The sequence below is a fragment of the Rhinoraja longicauda genome, chromosome 15 (genome assembly GCF_053455715.1).
Source record: "Rhinoraja longicauda isolate Sanriku21f chromosome 15, sRhiLon1.1, whole genome shotgun sequence".
Lineage (NCBI taxonomy): Eukaryota > Metazoa > Chordata > Chondrichthyes > Rajiformes > Arhynchobatidae > Rhinoraja > Rhinoraja longicauda.
In genome coordinates this window covers 23710500-23735274 of record NC_135967.1, presented here as the reverse complement: position 1 = coordinate 23735274, position 24775 = coordinate 23710500, and the positions used below count along the sequence as shown (strand labels likewise).

The following is a 24775-nucleotide window of genomic DNA, read 5'->3' as shown; positions in this document are numbered from 1 at the left end:
TATCTTTTCAGAACTGTTGCTTTTACAATACATAAGAAGCTGCTTAGAGTTATAAAGTCATTCAGCATAGAAGCAGGCCCTTCAGTCCAACTCATCCATGTCAAGCAAGATGCCCATATATCCTAGTCCCATTATTTCCCATGCTTTATCCATATCCCTCTAAACCATTCCTATCCCTTTAACTGTCCAAATGTCTTTCAAACGTTTATTGTATCTATCTCAGCCACTTCATCTGGCAGCTCGTTCCATATTATTGCCATCATCTGTATGAAAAAGTTGCCCCTCAGGTTCCTATTAAATCTTTCCATTCTCACCTTAAATCTATGCCCTCCAGTTCTTGATTGTCTAATACTGGGGGAAAAGCTGTGCATATTCACCCTATTTATTCCCCACATAATTTGAGACACTTCTATGAGATCACCCGTCTGTCTCCTGTGCTCCAAGGAATGAAGTCTTAAACCTGTCCAACTGCTCTTTATAAGTTAGTTGTTGAATTTGAATCCAGGTTCTGTGGTAAATTTAATTTGGCTGTGTCAAAATTAGTTAAATTCCAATGCAAGTTGCTTCACTTAATTTTTACTCGTTCCTTATGTTTTGTTTTTCATTCTGTTTACCTACCATAACGTGTTAAATAAAATTAGAAAAGTAATTAGAAGGCAAACATATGTTGGCCTTTATTAGATGAAGTCATGAAAATAAGATGAGAGATGCCTTGTTCCAATTACCTGGGGCCCTGGTGAGCTTGCATCTGGAACATTGTGTGCAGGTCTGGTCTCTCTACCTACAGAAGGAAAGAAGGAGTGCAACAAAGGTTCACCAGACTGAGTCCTGGGATGGCCAGTTTTTCAATTGAGTAGAGAATAAGCAAACTAGGTCTGTAATCATTTAGAACAATGAGAAGTGATAAGAACCTACGTGGGAGCAGGATTAGGAAATGACTAATCTTCTATTTCAGTGCTATTTCACGTACTTGAGATCCTTCATATGCAGAAATCTATTAATCGCTGTTCTGAATGAACTCTGTGACTGTTCCCCCACAGTCCACTGGGGCAGAGAATTCAAAAGATTAATTACACTCTGCATGAAAAAATGTCTTCTTCATCTCAGGATTAAATGGCCAGCAATTTAGGTGTGGGCGGCACGGTGGCGCAGCGGTAGAGTTGCTGCCTTACAGCGAATGCAGCGCTTGAGACTCAGGTTCGATCCTGACTATGGGCACCGTCTGTACGGAGTTTGTACGTTCTCCCCATGACCTGCATGGGTTTTCTCCGAGATCTTCCGTTTCCTCCCACACTCCAAAGACGTGCAGGTATGTAGGTTAATTGACTGGGTAAAATGTAAAAATTGTCCCTAGTGTGTATAGGATAGTGGTAATGTGCGGGGATCGCTGGGTGGCGCGGACTCGGTGGGCTGAAGGGCCTGTTTCCACGCTGTATCTCTAAAACCTAAAAAATCTAAAATCTACATTTTTTAAAAATCTGAGACTGTGATGCCAGGTTCTGGACTCCTCAGAGCAAGCAGTTTTCCTGCATCTGGCCAGTCAAGACCTGTAAAATTCCTTAATTTTGAATAAAATGTGCTCTCATTGCTCTAAATTCGAAAGCTCGCCACTATTCAATCTCTCCTCATATGGCAAGCCAGCGGAGGGGTTCTTTGTAATACTCCTGCTTCAGCAAGTGTATCTCTTTCTAACTGTGAATATTCCAGATGCAGTCTGAGATCTATGTATCTCCCTCTCCCCTGACATCAGTCTGAAGAAGGGTCTCGACCCAAAATGCCATCCATTCCTTCTTTCCAGAGATGCTACCTATCCCGCTGAGTTACTCCAGCATTTTGTGTCTATCTTCCACATAGACAAGTTCCATTGCCCGACTTTTATCATTCCTCTTCACAAAATCTATCAGATTTGTGAGACGTGGTTTCATATGCACAAATTCATGGTAACTATCCCTAATCAGTCTCTGCCTATCCAAATGTTGGTAGTTCCTGTTTGTTACAATCCCCTCCAATCACATTCCCACTGATGACAACCCACTGATGTCAGATTCACCTGCCTGTGGTTAATGCCCTTTTGAAATAATGGTATAACATTAGCCACCCCTCCAGTCTTCCAGAACTTCACCTGCAGCTAAAGATGATGCAAATATCTCTGCAAGGACTCCTTGCAACTTCCTTCTTAGTTTCTCACAAGATCAGAGGATGTATTTAGTCAGGCCCGAGAGAATTTTTTTCACCGTAATTCATTTTAAATCCACAAATACTTCCTTTTTGTTAATGTGTACATAACCTACGACATCAAAACCCCAATACCTCAATTCCTTAGCTTCCATGATGTTCTCCTCAATAAAAAAGGATGAGAATTATTCATTTATTATCTCCCCTATCTTTTGTGGTTCTACACAAAGATAACCATGCTGATCTTTAAGGGAACCTATTCTTTCCCTCGTCACCCTTCTACTCTTAATATACCTTTATTTTGCCCATCTACATGCTTTATTAAGTGTACTCCTACACTTCTTTTTCTTGTCAGGATTTGCTTGATCCAGAACTGCCTAAATCTGATGTATGTCCCCTTGTTTTCCTGACCAGATTTCAACATCTCTCATCAACCAGGATTCCCTAAAGTTGCCAGCCCTGCCCTTCACTTTCACAGCAACATGCTTCCCCTGCTTTTGAAGGCCTCACACTTCCCAGCAGTCCCCTTACCTGCAAACAGACTCTAAAAGTTTCCACCTGATGCCTCCAAAATTGGCCTTGGCCCAATGTAGGACCTGAACTAATTTAAAGCTAATAGTGTTATGAAGCAGGTTCTGGAAGATTCAGTTGTTAAGAATATCCAAAGCAGAGATTGATCTATTTTTGGAGATGAATAGAAATAGTGGATATGGAGTTAGTACAGGAAAGTAGCACTCTGACAAAAGATCAGTCAATGGTAGCAGAACAGATGGCGGGGCGGGGGGGGGGGGGGGGGACAGAGGGGGACCCGGCATGGGGGGACTGTCGTGAGGGAAGGGAAGAACAAAGGGGAACCTGGCGCGGATACTTTGTAACTTTGACAACAAAGAATTTCACACTGACTTGTCATATGTATAGGTGTCAGAGGTTATTGGGAGAAGGCAGGAGAATGGGGTTGGGAGGGAGAGATGGATCCGCCATGATTGAATGGCGGAGTGGACTGGATGGGCTGAATGGTCTAATTCTACTACTATTCCTTATGACCTTATGGAAAGGATTGAATTGCCAATTTCATGCTAAATGCAATAATTGTATGAACGGAGCTAAAGAACATTCAGGTCCATCTTTTGGCGCCTTAAATGAAAGGAAACACACTTTATAAATCTAGCTTGCTCAGCTGTGAAGTTATTACCATATGACCCAAAGAGACCTGTTCTAATGTTACTAGTAAGTTCTAATTACAGATTACTTATTTTTACCAGCTTCCTTCGTGTTCCTTCCCACTCAAAACAAATTTGTTAACAAACCATTTTGAGGAATCCCCTTGGATTTGTTTTAAAACCTCTTCTATGAGTGCAAATCACACCTGTTTGTTTTGCTTTTGAATATAATATGCACTATGAGTTTCTCCAGTGAGGAATACAACCATGACAACCAAGAAACTGTCTTTGTGTTCTGCTGTTAGCAGCTCTCAGCTGAGAGAATGACAAGCACCTTATTTGTTCCCTAATGACGGAAGGTGAGCCTAACCAAGGATCTTGGGTGCTAATTGAAATCAAGAAAAAGTACGGTTGGGATTTCTGCTCAAGCATTTATCAATGGTAAAGCATGTTTGAGTGTTATGTGGTGGAATGGTGTCAATCGCCTGACCGCCTTGAGTGGACCTGTGGCCACGGCCACTGTTGTAGACATCAGGTCGGCATCCCCATGCAGTGCAACCCGCAAAGAGATCCTGCCCTTTTCCTCAGAACCTACACAAAGCAGCTGGCAAAATATCCTCCACAATGATTCTCAACGTCAGTACCCCAAGAAGCTGCGTTCTCAGACCTTTACAATACTCCCTATACGCTCATGACTACATGGCTAAATTCTGCTCTAATTCCATGAACAAATTCACAGATGACACAACCATAGTGGGCCAGATCTCAAGTAATGATGAGACAGAGTACAGGAAGGAGGTGAAAAGCTGAGTAACACGGTGACAAGACAACGACCTCTCCCTCAACGTCAGCAAAACGAAGGAGCGATTGATCAACTTTTGGAAGCAGGGTGGAGAACACACCCCAGTCTATATCAATGATGCTGAAGTGAAGATGGCCGAGAGCTTCAAGTTCCTTGGAGTAACTCTCACTAATAATTTGTCCTGGTCCAACCACATGGAAACTATGGTCTAGAAAGCACACCAATGTCTAAGATAATTTAGCATGTCAAAAAATAACTGAGGACTGAACAATCTTGTTTTGTTTTGGAACCATTCTCTGATATCATGGTCTTCAGTATTGATGAAGGCATCTGTAGTTAGGGAGTAACAAAAATGGGAGAAAACACATAGAAGCCTTGATGTAAAATGATAATGATGGATTGGTTGCCTGACAAGATATCATGGACTGAAATGATGGTTGCAATGGAAAACCTGCTAACAGATTGCATAGGACGGAGGAACTGAATTCAATATCAAATTATCTACTGAGGTTCCATGCCTTTGGGCTAAGCCTGAGGTTAGACTTCTGGAGAAGCAAATGGAGTTACTGTATGTTGGAGATCAAAAGGCCAAATTTAGTTTTACTACCTTAGCTTTTTCTTTTAATCCCTTTATTGAAAGCTCGCCAGCTGCCACAGTGAAATTAAAACTGAATCTCCAAATCATTGGTGCTGGCTTCGAGATTATTAGCCCAATAACAGAATCATTTTCCTGCCATACCTTTACAATTTAAGCAGTTTGCAGCATTGGAAGGGCAATCAGAGATAGTGGAAACAATGGTCAACAAATGAATTATGATAGTTTAAATAAATGAAGAGTAATGGGAGTTGGAGGCAAGAATTATATCCAGAAGCATACCAAGTGGCAGAAAAGATTATGATGTGGAAAAATGAAATTTGAAATAAGATCGTGTTATTCTACAAATCATTATACTTAAAATGTTGATTGTTTAAAAAAAAACCCAATTGGGCCAGAAATGTATTTCCAACAGTTTGACTGTCCTGATTCATTGTACAGCACATGTTGTGAGCTGGTTAGTACTGCGCAGCAACTTGCCAATTCTGTACAGCACAGCGATGGTCAAAATTGAATTTCAACACGTTTTTTGTAGAAATCATTGTTAAATGCCTCGCTGTGTCACGAGATAGCAGGATGTGATTTCATGCTCATAAATTTACATTGGCTGTTATCAGGAGAAGAGTTGGTCGCCCTTCTGTTGAACACTTTCCAATATTAATCAATCAATTCTTGCCCTTCGATTGAAACCCAGTGATTAAACTTTCAGAAGGCCAGGATAGAAAGCAAGTGCCTTCTTCAATTAGACACTCAGAGGCAACATAATGGAGAAAGGCACACTTGGGGGGCAAAGTCTCCACTTGATCAGAGCAACAGAATCAAAACGAAAGTGCTTGTTGTTATCTATACACAATAAGTGTCCAGTACTAGATGAAAGTAGCCTATTATCTATTTTGATTGTCCAACAGGCACTCTCCTTTGAAAAGAAAAGCAAAAGAAAAAATTAAGTGAGCGTTAGTGAGCTTTTATAGAGTTCCATAGAGAGGGAGCAACAAAACATCCTTAAAGAACAAGAGAAAGGAAGGAAGAGAATTTTAAAAATAACCCCAAGACTTTGATGGATTAATGCCAAAGTTCGTCTGGATTCATCTCACTCCCCAGCCCCCCTTCTCCAGCCCCAAAATCTCTTTATTGTACATATTTGAAGAGATACTCAAAAAATACAGGTGTTTATGAATTTAGGTAATTACCATGGATTTACCCTGAAGTTCTTCCCGAGAGCATCCAGCAGTTTCTCCATGGAGGGGCTGGAAAGGGGTGACAGGGATGGGAGGATGCGTTTTGGGGCGTGCGACAAGGTGTTTTTGCCTAGATTGGATGGAAACATTTGTGCGAGGTTTTAAAGGAGTTATCCACAGCCTTTATCCTGGGTGTCTTTTTTTTTTAGTTTGCTAGCTGAACTAAACTCCAGAAGGGCAATTAAAATTGGAGTCCTTTTTTTAATCTTTGCTTTTGAGTAACAGCCTCCTCCGAGTTCAAACCTGGTGTAATGAGTACCAGCAGCAAAATGCAGAAGAAAATCAGTGGTTTCTCCAAAAATTGTTCACAGATACATTGTTCTCTGGAGTCAGTTGAGGTGCTCAGACTTTCACAATTGTATCTCAGCTGGAATTTCGGGAGTGCTCTTAAAATTGAGCATCTGGAAACTAGCAGAATTCTAAGAATTAGACATTCCTGTGAAGAAACGTACAGCAATATTATGCAAAAAGTATGAACAATATTCGGTGTAATTGGCTAAAATATATTGTTGCACATTATTTGATTCATAGAGGTGAAACACTCTAGCATCACAAAGGAGATGCTAACAGAACTAGTCAATCCTGTATGTTTACATTAAAGGCTGAATATGTTTACATGTGTACCTGATAATGCATACAACACAATAAGTTTGGAGGCAGCAGACTTATAAATCTCACATATGTAACCTATAAAATATAAAAAAGCTTAAGGTGTTGTTTGATGCTTGATGCAATATTGAATGGACTAAAAAATCAATATTGAGTGCCTGTATGGTCCAGTGAGTTTATCCTGTAAGCGTGTGTCAAGTTGACTGTGATATTGACACATTCACTTCTGAAGGATAGAGTTCAGGTCCACTCCGGACAGTATGTGCCTGTCCAAGACTGCACTGACATGGAAAACAATGATGTGGAGTCCTGGATAGGTACATAAAGTGGAATATAATGTGTATCACTGGATTAAATGTCAGGGTTACAGCCAATTAACTTAACTGTGTAGGCAGCTGGGAAGGTTGATGAAATCAGATGAACAGACAAATGTTTTGACTATAATTAATACAGACTGTAAATAAAACATTCACTATTGGAAGTCACTTCAGAGAGATATTAAATTTAGTGCTTATAATGTTGACATAAAGATAGATTTAGTTAGCAACTAGACCAAGTGGACCCGTTTGGCACACAACTCATTGGGTTGCCATTGTGATGTTGGGGGGGGGGGGAAATCACACTCTTTTCTTTAAAATAAATGGCTTAAAAATAAATAAATAAATAAAGCGCATTGAAAACCGTGATTTTTCTTTGAAATTGTGTTTTTTTCTGTGTTGGTCTAGCACCCTCCCATCCCCTCCCTCACTCCATCCTCTCAACTCCTCTTCTTCCCCACCCACTCCCCTCCTTCCCCTCCCAACACCCAGTCAACCACTCCATTCCTCCCTTATCTCCCCCCCCTCCATTCTTAGGGGCTCTCCAGTGGCGCCGCCATTCCCGCCTGAGGGGGAGGGAGAGGGGGAGGGGGAGAGGAAGGAGGGGGGAAGAGGGGGGAAGAGGAGGGAGGGGAGAGAGGTGGGAGGGGGAGAGGAGGGGAGAGGAGGGAGGGGGAGAGGAGGGAGGGGAGGGAGAGAAGGGAAGGGAGGGAGAGAAGGGAGGGGTGGAGAAGAGGGAGGGGGTAGAAGAGGGGGGGAGAGGAGGGGGGGAGAAGAGGGAGGGGGAGAGGAGGGAGGGGGGAGAGGTGGGAGGGGGGAGAGGAGGGAGGAGGGAGGGGGGGAGGAGGGAGGGGGGGGGGTTGGGTGCTGCACGAATACGGGAGGGGTTTGGGCCCAGCTGGTCCACTTGGTCTAATTAGTCTGACCTTTAACTGTTCGGCGGCGGCTCCGGGGCTGAACGGCGAAGTAGTCGCTCGTGGCTGGGAGTGATGGTGGCGATGCTGAGCAGAGCTGGAGGCTGACCGGCGATGTCACCGATGGAGACGCCTGGGATTTCGAGCGGGAAAAAGCAGCAGCAGTGGCGGCGGCGGCCATGATGCAGATGCCCGGGGCTGGGAGTGGCTGCGGCAGCGGCCCAACGATGGTACAGTGACGGCTCCAGGCGGGGCAGCGTTGGCAGTGACGGAGAAGCCCAGGGTTTGCAGCAGCGGCGGCCATGATGGAGACGCCTGCGGTTGGGAGCGGGCGCCAGAGGCTCCAGGAGGGACAGCGTTGGTGGTGACCGAGACGCCCGAGGTGTGCAACGGCGGCGGCGCAGCAATGGTTCAGTGACGGCTCCGGGTCCATCAGTGAAGGAGATGCCCGGGGTTTTCAGCGGCAGCAACGGTGATGGCAGGGGCTCTCAAGCTCAGTGGCTGCTGCCATGATGGAGACACCTGGGGTTTGAAGCGGTGGCAGTTCCCCCCACTTCGTCCACGGAACCAAACGGGCGTCTGGCGGGAAGTGGGAGCTGAACGAAAATGACGACCCTCCCCCCAACTGCGCATGCGCATTTATCCGGCGGCCATCTTACGTGAGTGTAGGCGCTGGTTTGGCGGCCATCTTATATAAGGACCACCCCAAACTGCGCATGCGCTGCTTTTTAAAAACTTAAAAATGAGAAAAACATTTAAAATATAACACCAATTTCAATAAAACTACCATTTTTACCATTAAAGCGATAAGGCGGGCCTAAAAATGTCGCACTGTCTCATACAGTTTTGGCTGAAGTTCAGTCACAAACAAACAAACAAATGAGAGTTTTAGTATATAGAACTTTGAGTTAATGCGGTTTCTTGAGATGTGAGACAATATCTATTTCATGAAGTGAGAGTGCAAAATTGATTCCTGAGTCACACAACTATGTAAGTATAGTAATTTGAGAGACCACATTGTTATGTGCCAATATAAGAATATCAGAAAGAACTAGGGCTGCAAAAACAGTTTTCAAAAATTAAATTGCATAAAAGGAATAGCTGTGAAACACAATTACAAACAGAAAGGATGTAAATCGGTGTGATATTTGGCTAAGATCTTGATGGGACATAATCAAGAAAAAGCAAGTGTATAATTAGACAATGTTAAAATATTTGAAAAAATGGTCAGAAATAGAAATTTACTTTACAGTGATAACAAATAGCATGTATAATCATGATGATACTTATTCTTTATTTTCTCTTGTTTCCCACATTCCCTTTTCTGCTTCATGGAATATAGCTAAGACAAACTGTGCATTATCATCGTCAAGTTCCATTTGGTATTCAAATAATGAATTCTGAAAGATGGGGAAGGACCATGTGCAGACCACCATTCTATCTTATCCAAAATCAATGCCAACCACAACCACTGCATTGCAACAGTAGTAAAGGCTTGGAAAATTCAGGTCCTCTAAAACTAGCATGTATGATCATTCACAGTGCTCCAACGAGCACCACAGTTAATGTAGAACAATTTTGTGATTAAAAACTGAGATGATCCCGAACTAAATTGTACAGTTCTCCTTGCTTCATTAAGAGCAGTATTGTGGGACCTCTCTGGGAATAATAAGTGGTCTGACTTTAACAGGGCACTCTTGCTTATTATGTGTTTTGGGAACTGTTAGATCTCTTTGTTTGCCAAACATTGAATGTGATGATGTTTGCTGCCCTGAAGAATGAACCACCACCATAAACACACCAGTACACTACTGGAGTTTGAATTCATTACAAACAAAATAATTGTGCCAAAAATGGAAAGCTTTTTGAAAAATAGCATCAAATCGAATGTAAGGATGATACTCACCACAGAGCCTTGCTTCCTCTCCTTCTACAGTGAACCGAAGTCTTGCACCAAGTGATGCAAAGAAGCCGATTACAGTTCTGACTTTAAGTAAACTAACATTACCCCATCAAATGTGGCAGGGACCCAAGTGAATATCTCTGCTCTCCCCATTCAGTGGAGGTAAAAACTACATGCACTGTCCTTAAATATCCGTGGTGTCACTTTGACTTGGATTCTATGGATGAAGTCAGTCTATTTAAATTGAACAAAGGGAAGACTTTAAGGAGGAAATTATTTGGATGGTCCATTTGTATTTCTACAGGGGAGAAAGAAAAGGTGATTAGAACCAGAATTTTCTAGATAACTAAAGAGATAAACAGTGACATAAAGCAGGAAAACAAGAAGTATAACAGATATTGGATTGAATACAGATTAAAGGAAATTGAGAGAAGAAAAAACAAGAAAATTAAAGGAATAAAGTGATAAAGTCTGACTATAAACATAAAGAGGAATCAAAAAATCACCCAGAGGCATGTAAACAGAATGTGGATAAACAGTAAACAGTGCTGATCAGAGACCAAACTAAACTAAACTAAACCTGGGGCAAGTACATCAGCACAGTGAATTAAATGGGACAAATTAGATCTGGGAGAAACCAAGTAAATGTTAGGGTGGCATTGTGGCAGAACTGGTAGAGCTGTTAGAGCTGTTACGTCACAACGTCAGAGACCCGGGTTCAATCCGAACTTCAAAATTGAAACTGTTTGTGTGAAGTTTTACATGTTCTCCCTGTGACCGAGTGGGTTTTCCCCGGGTGCTCTGATTTTCTCCCACATTCAAGGTCGTGCAGGTTTGTAGGCTTATTGGCCTCTGTAGTGTGCAGGCAATGAATGAGAAAGTTGGATAGCATAGAACTAGTGTGAATCGAGACACCTGTTTCAATTTTGAGACACCTGTTTTCGCTTCTTCATTCTGGGGTATTGGGTGTAGATTGATGATAAAAAAATGAATTTAATCCAATTTAAAATAAGGCTGTAACATACCAAAATGTGGAAAAAGTGAAGGGGTCCGAATACTTTCTGAACACACTATATGTGGATAGACAACATGGATCAGAGGAGGCTCAGAGGGGATCTGATAAAAGCATTTAAAATTGTAGAAGGTCCAAATCGAATCAAGGCAGAAACTGATCCCATCAGTAAACAACACATACACATTTGCCTCTGGTTGCCAATGGTTGTTTGAGATCTCCATGTCAAGTTTGTCTACCACAAGACTGGACCTTGATCCCATAAGTTATCTACTCTAGATTAAAGTATTGCTGGAGGTTTTAAAACACAAGTGCCTGTCTCCAAATAGTCTGCACAAAGTATGTGTATTTCTCCATCTCTATTTCTTTTATATAATAAATACTGTATACAAAAGTTTTTAAAAGAAATATAATAAAAATCCTTCCAAAAAAAATTTCTGTGACTATTCTTGGCACTAATTGCAATTCTAGGCATTTAATTTTTAATTCATGGCACTCTACAGTAATCCGCAAAAGGCAACCCAAGGCACAAGATATACAAGCAACTTTACCCTGTGAGGATCGCTATGATACATTGGAATCAGTGCAGACAGAGTGAACTCAAAAGACTCAACAGTCGAGAGTGTGGGAGAACTGTTTCACCTTAATATACTGCACAATTCTGTATGGTAGTTCAGCTGTAATGAGTTGCATTTTTATTTGTTACAATGACCTGGCTAAATAGTAGTATGTAATTTACTACAATGTAATTGTAGAGTTGTTAAATCATTTTTTTGTCCCTATAAAGAATTACTCTTTCCCCTAATTACACACAGGAGTCAAGAATTTACTATATTACTATATAATGCACTGTAATACTAGCAGAGGAAAAATGGGAATGAATGCTAGGGTTGCCAACTTTCTAACTCCCAAATAAGGGACAAAAGGTGACATCACCGCCCGCGCTCCATGTGACCTAACCCAGCCAGCCACCACGTGCTCCCGCTCCACCAATGGCAGCCGCCCGGACTGGGAGGCAGTTGCTACGCAACCTCCGTTAGGCGAACACACTCGGCTCTGCTCCCCGAACACACTCCATTAGCCTACACTGTCGGGGCCTACAGCGCCCCCCGGGCCTAATACGGGACAAGGGTGGTCCTGTGTGGGACAAACAGATTTAGCCCAATATACGGGATGTCCCGGCTAATATGGGACAGTTAGCAACTTTAATTATGGCCCACATGTTCAATACTACAATGTCTGAAATTGCTGAAACTTCATGAAATCAAAATCCCTTGAAATATTACACAGTTAATGGAATATTTAAAACATGCAGCATACAGATTGTCAAAGGTCAAATTCACCCAATTTATAATATGCAGAGTTGATCACAAAGAACATTCTTTTTTTTAAATTAAGTCTATAGTTTTACACTCACAGAACCATGCACACAGGAAGAATGCAACTGGTTGTGATTCTCAGCTTTGTAAATGCTGATCTAATCACTACTGTGAGAATCACTTCTTGCCTCTTCTAACTGTTTTGATTGTGTTTTTACATCAATATGCTTCAGAAAAATAAGTCATCAGTCTTGTTAGGAGATAGGATATATTTAGTGGTTGCTGTGTACAACTTAATTGATCATCCAAGAAAAAAACATTGTCAATTATCTTTCAGAAATTACACTATTCTCTCTCATAAAAGTATGGAGACCTGCGTGTATGCTACAGCTTACAGCATTTTGTTATCAAGTATCCCAATGACAAAAATATCACAGGAGCCAACAAATCGTATTTCTTTTAAACATTTTTAAACATTACCTTCTCTGGATAGATTTTGCTTTTGAAAAGCACATAGCCAGCAAGTCTAGTTGTGGATGGTAGGCCCTTACAAAGCATTTGAGGATGCTGAGAAACTACCAGTGGAGCTCCTCCCAAAGTGTCCCAGGGTTGAAACGACTTATTTTTACAACCACAGATGTTTCACATTTACTAAGTGTAACTCTATCCAGTGGCAAATTTTCCACCAGATTCTCACTGACCTCAGTTTTAACAAGACACCATGATACCACAATCAGTCAACTGCTGCATTGCCAACAAGGCCAATGATTACCACCTCACCACTGAAAATCAATCATTTTGTTCATATTTGGGCTAGCCTGCAATCATGATTGAAACTGAGATATCCTGGAAAAACCCAAGGACCTCTCTGAGACACATGTTTACCTCTACAGTTTTGGATCAACTTTATAACTTGAGGAAGTTGCAATTTCTGACTCAATTCAATAGAATTTTGTGCCATTTCTTCCATTGGCTCCACTCGATCAAAATCTGGTAAACATAGCTTTCTGTCATTCTCCAATAGATATTTCACAGGAATTAAGTGATGTGCAGACACAGTTTTGACTTTATCTTGTACTTTTATATCTCTTTGTATCACATACTTCAGCAATCTCTTCAATAGCCCACTTCCCAGTGTCAGATGTCAGATTTAACCCACAAAAATCCATCATTTTGTTTAAAAGGTTTCTCTGTGTGACTTGAGCAATGATTTTGTTTCTGTCTCATTGCTTTTTTGCACTGTCCCATCAGGATTTGGTTGAAACAAGCTCAATTGCATTCTGAATTTTCAATGCCAAAGTGTAAAATAAAAGTAAAGCCATTTCAAAGTGAACCCACAGATTGTTCTATGTGCTTCAAGTCACGTCAAGTTTATAATCATATGCACAAGTAAAGTGAGGTACAGGTAAAATTAAAATCTTGCTTGCAGCAGCATCATAGTCAGATGGGCTCAGATAATACCCAAAAAACATAAATTACACATAGGTTCTACAAGACAATACAAAGAAAAAGACTGCACAAAACAAGACATTAGTGCAAAACACATTTACAAAGCACGTCCATGGTAGTGCATGACCTGGTCTGGGTAGAGTTCCATTGCTGGCTTAGGATTAGATTTCTGCAGGTTAGTTTAATAACAATAGACAATAGACAATAAGTGCAGGAGTAGGCCATTCGCTCCTTCGAGCCAGCACCACCATTCAATGTGATCATGGCTGATCATTCTCAATCAGTACCCGGTTCCTGGCTTCTCCCCATACCCCCTGAAATGAACCTGATTGTTGGAAAGTAATTGTTCTTAAATCTAAGACTTCAGACTTCTGTACATCCTGCCAATGGTAGCAGCAAGAAGAGGGCATGACATGGATGATGGATATCCATGCTGATTGTCATCTTCTTGAGGCAGTGCTTTCATTGGTGGGGAGATCAGGCTAAGTCCTCCACTCTCTTGTGTTCCTGTGCATTGGCACTGCTATACCAGGCCACAATGCAGTCAGTCATGAATCTTTCTGCAATGTATCTATAGAGGTCCGTTAGAGTATTTGGTGACATGCCAAATCTCTTAAACTTTTAAGAATATACAAGCACTGATGCCCCTTCCTCATAATTACTCTATGTGCTGGACGCAGTGCAGGTCATCCAAAATGTATACGACATGGAATTTGAAACTGCTCTCTCTCTCTCTTCACTGCCAACGTACCAATGACAACTGGCAAATGAACTCCCGACATGCCCTTTCTGAAGTTAACAATTAGTTCCTTGGTCTTGTTGATGTTGAGAGAGAGGTTGTTGTTGTAACACTGCTTTACCAGTTGTTCTATCTCTCCATCTGTGATTCGGCCAGAAACAGCGTTGTCATCGATGAATGCATGGATGGCATTGGAGCTGTGCTTAACCATACAGTCATGGGTGTAAAGAGAGTGGAGCAGGGCACTAACCAAGCAGCCTTGAGATGCACTCGAATTGACCATCAGTGAGGAAGAGATTTTGGTACCAATTCGCACTGCCAATCTGCCAATGAGAGTCAATGATCCTGATGCAAAGGTGAAGTCCAAGATTTGGAGCTTACTGATGAGTTTGGCGGGGATCATTCTGTTGAACACCAAGCTATAGTCAATGAACAAAAACCTGACATATGTGTTCCTGTTATCCAGATGGTCCAGAACAGAGTGGAGAGCCAGTGAGATAGCATCTGCTGTTGATATGTTATGATGAAAGGCAATTTAAATCCTTTTCTCGATGAACTCACTCAACATCACAATTCCAAAAACCTACCCGCTCGCCAAAACTCTGATGCCTGATCCAGTTACTTCACAAAACGTCCACACAATTATGTCCAGTATTATTACTTATTGCCTGGGTCCTTAGATTCGACCCTAAACCACCACTTATGTTGCCTTAGAGTGAAACTATTTGGCTTTTGATCACTCCTCTTAAGAAATCCATCTGATTCCATGTCTGTTTACTCCTTACATTTTTATTACACTTCTAACAAGCCTTTATCCCCATTAAATGTGTTATAAAGAAGTAATTTGTTATTGTAAAGCGTCATGGGTGGTCTAAGAATATGTGAAATGTTCCATTGCAACAGATTCCTTCCCTCTTTCATAATAATCATATTGTAACTGCTACTCAGGATATCAGATGAAGGTAAGATCACGATTGGCAATTGTACAGTTGAATAATCCTTACACTCAACCCTCCTGCCAATTTTCACTGGGACTGTTCACACATGAAAAATGGTGCGTGGGGAGTGAACCAGATGGTGGCTGACCCGCATAGACAAACAGGGACTCAACAGCTTCAGAACAACAAGGAAGGCAATGGGTGCTGGGGGACAGTGGGGGGTAAGAAATTACACATCAGAAGAAAAATTTTGCTCCTTCCGCCAGGTTCCCTCATTTTAATAAAAACTTGACATTCTAACTCTACCCACTGCAGGGATGAATAATTTAACTCTTAAGTAAAGATCATTCCTTTGTCAGGATTAAACACTTTACCATGCATGCAGCCCAAATTATTCTTTCTCTGTAATGTGTGTGAGACATGTTATTACAACAATCTGTCAAGCATGAGCATAAATTAATGTAAGAGTTGTTATGCCAATCCATTCCAATGGAAACTTAGTACATTGTGTTGTACGTGAATTTTAAAAAAATGGTTAATAGTCATTCAAAATCCTACATGGTAATTTATCAATTATAACCATACTGCTGTAAAGAGTAAACATTTGGTCACAGGAACAAAAGAGGAAGTCTTTCCAAGCAGAATCACTCCAAGCAACTTCCCAGGAGCAGTTTATGGAGCAAAGAACCAAGAGCAACTTTTGTTTCTGCAATCTCATAGAGGATTAGGGTGCAAGTAGAGTTATTTCCCTAAAATGAATCAACTCTTTATCAAAAAGGCCACGAAATATAACAAATTTATGAATGGTGGCAGCAGCAGCAAAATCAACATCAAACCTAACATATGAAGTGCAGGATTTCCAACAGTGTTTTTCAGAGAAGCAATAAGATGAACCAAGCCATTAAATACTGACTGAGAAGTAATAAAAAGAGTAAAGCAGGTTAAAAATGATAACAAATTCTAGAGAGGTGGTTTAAGATAACTCGAACCCCTGCCACTGTTGATATAGTGAGGTGGATGTACAATACATGGGGGTTATTCTCGGGAGATGCAAGGTCAGAATAATTGCAGAAGCAGGTAAACGTGTGACCATTGAGCTACCTGAGCAGAATTAGGCCATTAGGCCCATCAAGTCTACTCCGCCATACAAACATGACTGCTCTATCTTTCCTTCTTAACGCCATTTTCCTGCCTTCTCCCCATAACCCCTGACACCAGGACTAATCAAGAATCTGTCAATCTCCACCTTCAAAATATCCATTGATACGGCCTCTACAGCCATCTGGAGCAATGAATTCACAGATTCACCATCCTCTGATTAAAGAAATTCCTCCTTATCTCCTTTCTAAAGGTATGTCCTTTTATTCCGAGGCTATGGCCTCTGGTCCTAGACTCTCCCACTAGCCGAAACATCCTCTCCTTATTCACTTTATCCAGGTCTTTCACTATTTGGTAAGTTTCAATGAGGTCCCCCCTCATCTTTCTAAATTCCAGCGAGTGCAGGCCCATGATGTGTTAGTTCCAGGGAGCCCAAGCACGTCAAAGCCAGCAGCAAGTTGGGGTAATATGGAGGTATGTGAATTTGTGTTAGAAAACATTTGAGCTATTGCTTTTTAGATAGGTGATATTAATGGTAGATGGCAAGTGAAAGAATACTGAGGCATGGACGATAAGCAGCTGAAAGCTGAGCCATAGTCATACAGACAAATCCATGCACTGTTTTATTAAGCATTATTATTATTATTTTTTTGTAATTTCAGATTTATTACTTTATTCATTAAATTTGCAAATATTGAATACAGTATAATCAGCTGTCATCATTCTCAGGCCAAGCTACATTATTCCATTCAGATTGCATCTGCATAACTTTGGTTTTTTTCCCTTTATATACATTCATGGGATAAAGAATTGAAGGCCCCATTGGCCCTTTATCATGGCTGCACCAAATGTCTGTGCTCCTCTCAGCAAGTGGTCCTGAAACATGAAATATGCCAGTGCACCACGATGGTCACGATGTCCATGCTGCCCATCTAAAATAATGGCACAGCACTAGCCCTCCAGAGTTCCGGACTTCCCTTGTGCCTAAATCTGATGCAAATATCTCTGCAAGAGCCCTTGCGATTTCCTTCCTAGCTTCCTACAAGGTCAAGGGATGAATGTGGTCTGACCCTGGGGATTTATGCTCCTTGAAACCACTGATACCTCCTCTTTGGTAATCGTATATAATCTAAGACATCACAGCTCCTATGCCTCAATTCCTCAGCTTAGATGATCTTCACCTCAGTAATAACGGATAAGAGTAAAATCATGTGAAGAGGCATTCAGCCAAAGGACCTTGACAGTGGGCGCAGGGAACTATCCAGAATTCTTTTTCCCAGGGGGTCGTGCAGATATTCTACGCTGACCACTGCCTGGTTGACTTCTATTGAAAGTTGTTCTTCACACAAACATTTTGAGAAGGACAATTCTTACAGCATAACTCAGCCGAAATATTCCATGGCAATTCTGCCAGACCCATCCTTCCCAACTCTGGGGGTAAATTGAATATCAGAACATTGGTGACATTTAATGGATGCACACTTAGATCTCCACATCTACCCATTGATGCAGCTATGCACAACTATAGGCATCGGAATAAGGGCAATGTTGGGTAAATTTCCCTGCCGATTCAGACATTGCGTCTCTGCAGAGACATTTCTAGTCATCAGAGAGTTCAATTTCGGGTCAAATAAAGCTCCAGGCTTGCAAATAGTTTGTATAAGTGGCCTGTAATAACAATTTCAAAGCAGCAGTCACAGGTGGGCAATAAAGCTATAGATTTGGCTTGCATTTTTTCCAGGCCATGAAATTGTAAGTCTGACAGAATATTCAGCCAAAAGTTCACATGAATGTCCCTAAAATCTCAGTTAGAACTGTGATCTCTAATTTATTAACTGATGTCAGCCTATCTGGAAATTAGTGGGGCCTACAATGCATCCTAGTGCTACGGTTTTAGTTTTGTTTAGTTTATTCTAGAGCTACAGCATGGAAGGAGGCTCCTCGGCCCACCGAGACCGCGTCAACTAGCAATCACCCATATACTAGGCCCACCGAGACCGCGTCAACTAGCAATCACCCATATACTAGGCCCACCGAGACCGCGTCAACTAACAACCACCCATATACTAGGCCCACCGATACCGGGTCAACTAGCAATCACCCATATATTAGGCCCACCGAGACCGCGCCAACTAGCAATCACCCATATACTAGGCCCACCGAGACCGCGCCAACTAGCAATCACCCATATACTAGGCCCACCGAGACCGCGTCAACTAGCAATCACCCATATACTAGGCCCACCGAGACCGCGTCAACTAGCAATCACCCATATACTAGGACCACCGAGACCGCGTCAACTAGCAATCACCCATATACTAGGCCCACTGAGACCGCGTCAACTAACAACCACCCATATACTAGGCCCACCGAGACCGCGCCAACTAGCAATCACCCATATACTAGGCCCACCGAGACCACGTCAACTAGAAATCACCCATATACTAGGCCCACCGAGACCGGGTCAACTAGCAATCACCCATATACTAGGCCCACCGAGAACTCGTCAACTAGCAATCACCCATATACTAGATCTATCCTACACACTTGGGACAATTTAAGGAAGCCAATTAACCTACCAATCTGCACGTCTTTAGAATGTGGGATGAAACTGGAGCACCCGGAGAAAACCCACAGTTTCAGGAAGAATGTATGAACTCTGTACAGACAGCACCCGTAGTCAGGATTGAACCCGTGTCTCTGGCGCTGTAAGGCAGCAAGTCTACTGCAGCTCTACCGTGCTGCGTGGGTCTTGGAAAGTGGAAAAATAAAGGGTCAAATACACTCTTATTATTAAGTTAACAGATCATAGCAAAAGTTATTAAATAGCCTCAAGATTTTTGTACCATCAGGATCAAACTCCTATGGCCCCAATAACAGGTAGCCTAATGTCATTCACTATCAAGAATTATATTTTAAACAAAAGACTGCTTGTGTGTGATTTGGAACATTATCCAGCAAGGGGTCCACACCTTAGCAGAAATGGAAAAATAAATTAAACACAATAAAGCAACAAAGAGATCAAACAATTTTTAAGGGCACTGATATGTATCCATGTAGATCAACGAGATCTGAGTCAGAGAGATAACGAAGGAATAATCCTGAGCTTGTTGAGTAGACGGGAACAGTGTGGAAGTGTTGAGAGCACAGAAAAGTAACTGTTAAATTCTGAACGACTGCTGGAGAAGCGAGAGTTTTTAATGCGTGTACACAGCATTAAGTACGAATGGGTTTTCATTTTCGATTGAACGTTAGAGAATCAACATGACAAAAGAATCAGTATTTTTAGCATAGCCTCATTACTACTGATGGGAATGAAGCAGTATTTACAGCTACCTTCTGCACTTGCAGAACTACGCAGCCTTATGAATCTAATCAAAGTAACATGGCAGCCAGAGATACGGTGTGGATTTAGGGAAGAAGTATATGAAGCATTTATAAGGTCAGGGGTGTTTTCAAACAGCAATGAATAACCCAGAGATATTTGAGAGAAATTGAAATATTGATAATTGCAGAGCTTGGATTAATATTTAAAGTAGAAGTAACTAGTTAGGGGAAATCGGAATGGTGTACGATAAAAGAGGGAATTGAGAAGTATTTTCAGCATGAGTAAGCAGAAAAAAACCTGTTGCAGGGAATTAGTGAGTAGCCTCTGGTTTGAATGGAGCTCTGATGCAAAAGTTCGATGTGAAGTATATACATTTCTCTGACTGAGGCTGGACTGAGGCTCAAGACTGAACCTTCATTTTTTGCATAACTGCATTTGAGACTTCAGTTGAAATATTATTTCAAATTGCCTGTGAACATCAGATATTCATTTTCCTGCTGGTGCAAGAAAATGTTTCATTTATAACAAGAGCAGTAACGCCACATGGTACGTAAGTGAAGGGCCACCATAGCTGTACTCCAACTGGCCCCCCTCCCTGTAATTGCTCTTTCATACTTTGCTTCAAGCTTCCCACAAGAACTGTTGCATGGGGCTGGCTGAGGAGCGTCTTACTGAAAGCAAATAGCATGGCACTCTGCTGATGGTGCACAGTGTGTTGCAAGATAAATATGGCCATCAATTTTCCCTGAACTAATTCTTTCATTGCAGTTCAAGTCAATCTATGTATATGTGGCAGAAAATCTCCACTCACTCATGGGCCAATAATGTATCTTCGCATCACAACCTGTAAATCATCAAGGTACATTATTTTTTCTTTTTTTCTCTTTTATTTTCCATTCCAAGGACTTTATTCAACAAATGCATATTACAGTGTACCAAACAATACATAAACACTCAATGCTCACAATACATCAATTAATCATTATAGTACAATGGTGCAATCTTTATTTACAATAGCCACGACCCCCCACAGTGACCAGCGTTCACGGAAGGCCTCCAGAGTCCCCGTGGACACCACATGTTCCCTCTCCAGGGTCACGCGAGCACGGACATAGGCCCGGAAGAGGGGTAGGCAGCCGACTCTGGTGTGACCATTGACCGCCCGCTGCCTGGACCTGCGAATGGCCATCTTGGCCAGGCCCAGACGCCAACCGATAGGGAGATCCCGCCCTCCCGATTGGCCCTCCCCACTCCTGCATCTCCGAACAGAACGCTGGGCATCTGGGAGAGGCGGCTCATGTTGTGTAGGGGCGGCTCCCGGGAAATATTCTGGAGCCTGGGCTTGAGGAGCAGTTCTGGCGGAGCGGGGGTAAGCTCAGTCGGAATCGCTCCCAGCACACGCCGCTCCTCAACACCCGCCGCGACAGGGTGAGGACTGGCCCCCCTCTCAGCCACAACACCCCCTGAGGAGCAACGCGCTGACTGAAGATGACCAAAGCCCTCACTCTTAACACATCGCGGTAAAAACTTGGCATGTCCTGTGTGGCGGGTCGACTGATGGCCGCCACCGGGAGCCGCAAAGCCCCCCTTAGGCAACGGCCCTGGCAGAAAAAATACGTGGCAAGAGCATGCTATCCGGGATGGTGCTCCGTGTACACGTACCTCCGCAGAGTCCTGAGACGGAGAGCCATCACCTGGTTCGCACGCATACCAAGGACTGGCCACCCTCCTCTAACGGGAGACTCAGGACTGCTGCGGAAACCCAGTGCTTCCTCTCTCCCCAAAAGAAATCCACTAGCCGCTTCTTTAGAGCAGTTACAATGATAGAGGGCGGGACAAGAGTTGCCAGCCGGTACCATAACATGGAGGCCACCAGTTGGACCTCAAAGGTAATAATCTCTGGATTACTAATAGTGCCACGTGCTAGACAGAGTAGAAATAGGAAGATATTTCAGATGAATACGTGGCTTGAAAAATGGTGCAAGGGGGAGGGATTCAAATTTCTAGGACATTGGAACCAGTTCTGGGGGAGGTGGGACCAGTACAAACAGGACGGTCTGCACCTGGGCTGGAATGGAACCAATGTCCTTTGGGGAGTGTTTGCTAGTGCTGTCGGGGCGGATTTAAACTAATGTGGCAGGGGGATGGGAGCATGAGCAGAGAGACAGAGGGGTGTAAAATGAGCGTAGAAGCAATAGGTAGCAAGGTGAAAAGTAAAAGTGGCAGGCAGACAAATCTAGGGCAAAAATCAAAAAGGGTCGCCTTTCAACATCATTGTATAAGGTGTAAGAGTGTTGTAAAAACAAGCCTGAAGGCTTTGTGTCTCAATGCAAGGAGCATTCGTAATAAGGTGGATGAGTTGAATGTGCAGATAGTTATTAATGAATATGATATAGTTGGGATTACGGAGACATGGCTCCAGGGTGACCAAGGCTGGGAGCTGAACATCCAGGGATATTCAATATTCAGGAGGGATAGACAGAAAGGAAAAGGAGGTGGGGTAGCGTTGCTGGTTAGAGAGGAGATTAACGCAATAGAAAGGAAGGACATTAGCTTGGAGGATGTGGAATCGATATGGGTAGAGCTGCGAAACACTAAGGGGCAGAAAACGCTAGTGGGAGTTGTGTACAGGCCACCTAACAGTAGTAGTAGAGTTGGGGATGGCAGCAAACAGGAAATTAGAAATGTGTGCAACAAAGGTAAAACAGTTATAATGGGTGACTTCAATCTACATATAGATTGGGTGAATCAAATTGGCAGAGGTACTGAAGAAGAGGATTTCTTGGAATGTATGCAGGATAGTTTTCTAAACCAACATGTAGAGGAACCAACGAGAGAGCAGGTTATTCTAGACTGGGCATTGAGTAATGAGGAAGGGTTAGTTAGCAGTCTTGATGTGCGTGGCCCCTTGGGCAAGAGTGACCATAATATGGTTGAGTTCTTCATTAGGATGGAGAGTGACATAGTTAATTCAGAAACAACGGTTCTGAACTTAAAGAAAGATAACTTTGAGGGTATGAGACGTGAATTGGCCAAGATAGACTGGCAATTGATTCTTAAAGGGTTGACGGTGGATATGCAATGGAAGGCATTTAAAGACCGCATGGATGAACTACAACAATTGTTCATCCCAATTTGGCAAAATAATAAATCAGGGAAGGTAGTGCATCCGTGGCTAACAAGGGAAATTAGGGATAGTATCAAAACAAAAGATGAAGCATACAAATTAGCAAGAAAAAGCAGCCTACCAGAGGACTGGGAGAAATTCAGAGTCCAGCAGGAGGACAAAGGGCTTAATTAGGAAAGGGAAAATAGATTATGAAAGAAAACTGGCAGGGAACATAAAAACTGACTGCAAAAGCTTTGATAGATATGTGAAGAGAAAAAGATTAGTTAAATCAAATGTAGGTCCCTTGCAGTCAGAAACAGGTGAATTGATCATGGGGAACAAGGACATGACAGACCAATTGAATAACTACTTTGGTTCTGTCTTCACTAAGGAAGACATAAATAATCTGCCGGAAATAGCAGGGGACCGGGGGTCAAATGAGATGGAGGAACTGAGTGAAATCCATGTTAGTTGGGAAGTGGTGTTAGGTAAATTGAATGGATTAAAGGCTGATAAATCTCCAGGGCCAGATAGGCTGCATCCCAGAGTGCTTAAGGAGGTAGCTCCAGAAATAGTGGCTGCATTAGTGATAATTTTTCAAAACTCTTTAGATTCGGAGTAGTTCCTGAGGATTGGAGGGTAGCTAATGTAACCCCACTTTTCAAAAAGGGAGGGAGAGAGAAAACGGGGAATTACAGACCAGTTAGTCTAACATCGGTAGTGGGGAAAATGCTAGAGTCAGTTATTAAAGATGGGATAGCAGCACATTTGGAAAGTGGTGAAATCATTGGACAAAGTCAGCATGGGTTTATGAAAGGTAAATCATGTCTGACGAATCTTATAGAATTTTTCGAGGATGTAACTAGTAGAGTGGATAAGGGAGAACCAGTGGATGTGTTATATCTGGACTTCCAGAAGGCTTTTGACAAGGTCCCACATAAGAGATTAGTACGCAAACTTAAAGCACGGTATTATGGGTTCAGTATTGATGTGGATAGAGAAGTGCCTGGCAGACAGGAAGCAAAGAGTAGGAATAAACTGGTCCTTTTCAGAATGGCAGGCAGTGACTAGTGGGGTACCGCAAGGCTCAGTGCTGGGACCCCAGCTATTTACAATATATATTAATGATTTGGACGAGGGAATTGAATGCAACATCTCCAAGTTTGCGGATGACACGAAGCTGGGAGGCAGTGTTAGCTGTGAGGAGGATGCTAGGAGGCTGCAAGGTGACTTGGATACGTTAGGTGAGTGGGCAAATGCATGGCAGATGCAGTATAATGTGGATAAATGTGAGGTTATCCACTTTGGTGGCAAGAACAGGAAAGCAGACTATTATGTGAATGGTGGCCGATTAGGAAAAGGGGAGATGCAACGAGACCTGGGTGTTGTGGTACACCAGTCATTGAAAGTAGGCATGCAGGTGCAGCAGGCAGTGAAAAAAGCGAATGGTATGTTGGCATTCATAGTGAGGGGATTTGAGTATAGGAGCAGGGAGGTTCTGCTGCAGTTGTACAGGGCATTGGTGAGACCACACCTGGAGTATTGCGTACAGTTTTGGTCTCCTAATCTGAGGAAAGACATTCTTGCCATAGAGGGAGTTCAGAGAAGATTCACCAGATTGATTCCTGGGATGGCAGGACTTTCATATGAAGAAAGACTGGATAGACTCGGCTTGTACTCGCTGGAATTTAGAAGATTAAGGGGGGATCTTATAGAAACTTACAAAATTCTTAAGGGGTTGGACAGGCTAGATGCAGGAAGATTGTTCCCGATGTTGGGGAAGTCCAGAACAAGGGGTCACAGTTTAAGGATAAGGGGGAAGTCTTTTAGGACCGAGATGAGAAAGTTTTTTTTCACAAAGAGAGTGGTGAATCTGTGGAATTCTCTGCCACAGAAGGTAGTTGAGGCCAGTTCATTGGCTATATTTAAGAGGGAGTTAGATGTGGCCCTTGTGGCTAAAGGGACCAGGGGGTATGGAGAGAAGGCAGGTACAGGATACTGAGTTGGATGATCAGCCATGATCATATTAAATGGCGGTGCAGGCTCGAAGGGCCGAATGACCTACTCTTG

General features: G+C 42.6%; 1 long non-coding RNA gene across 1 annotated transcript in view; it reads right to left on the bottom strand.

Moving 5' to 3' along the window:
- The window catches only part of LOC144600465 (uncharacterized), a 51477-nt gene that overhangs the window by 11662 nt on the left and 15040 nt on the right, over nt 1–24775 (bottom strand). The window contains exon 3 of the long non-coding RNA XR_013548141.1: nt 726–781. This is a non-coding gene — a long non-coding RNA (uncharacterized LOC144600465). The remainder of the gene's footprint in view (nt 1–725; nt 782–24775) is intronic.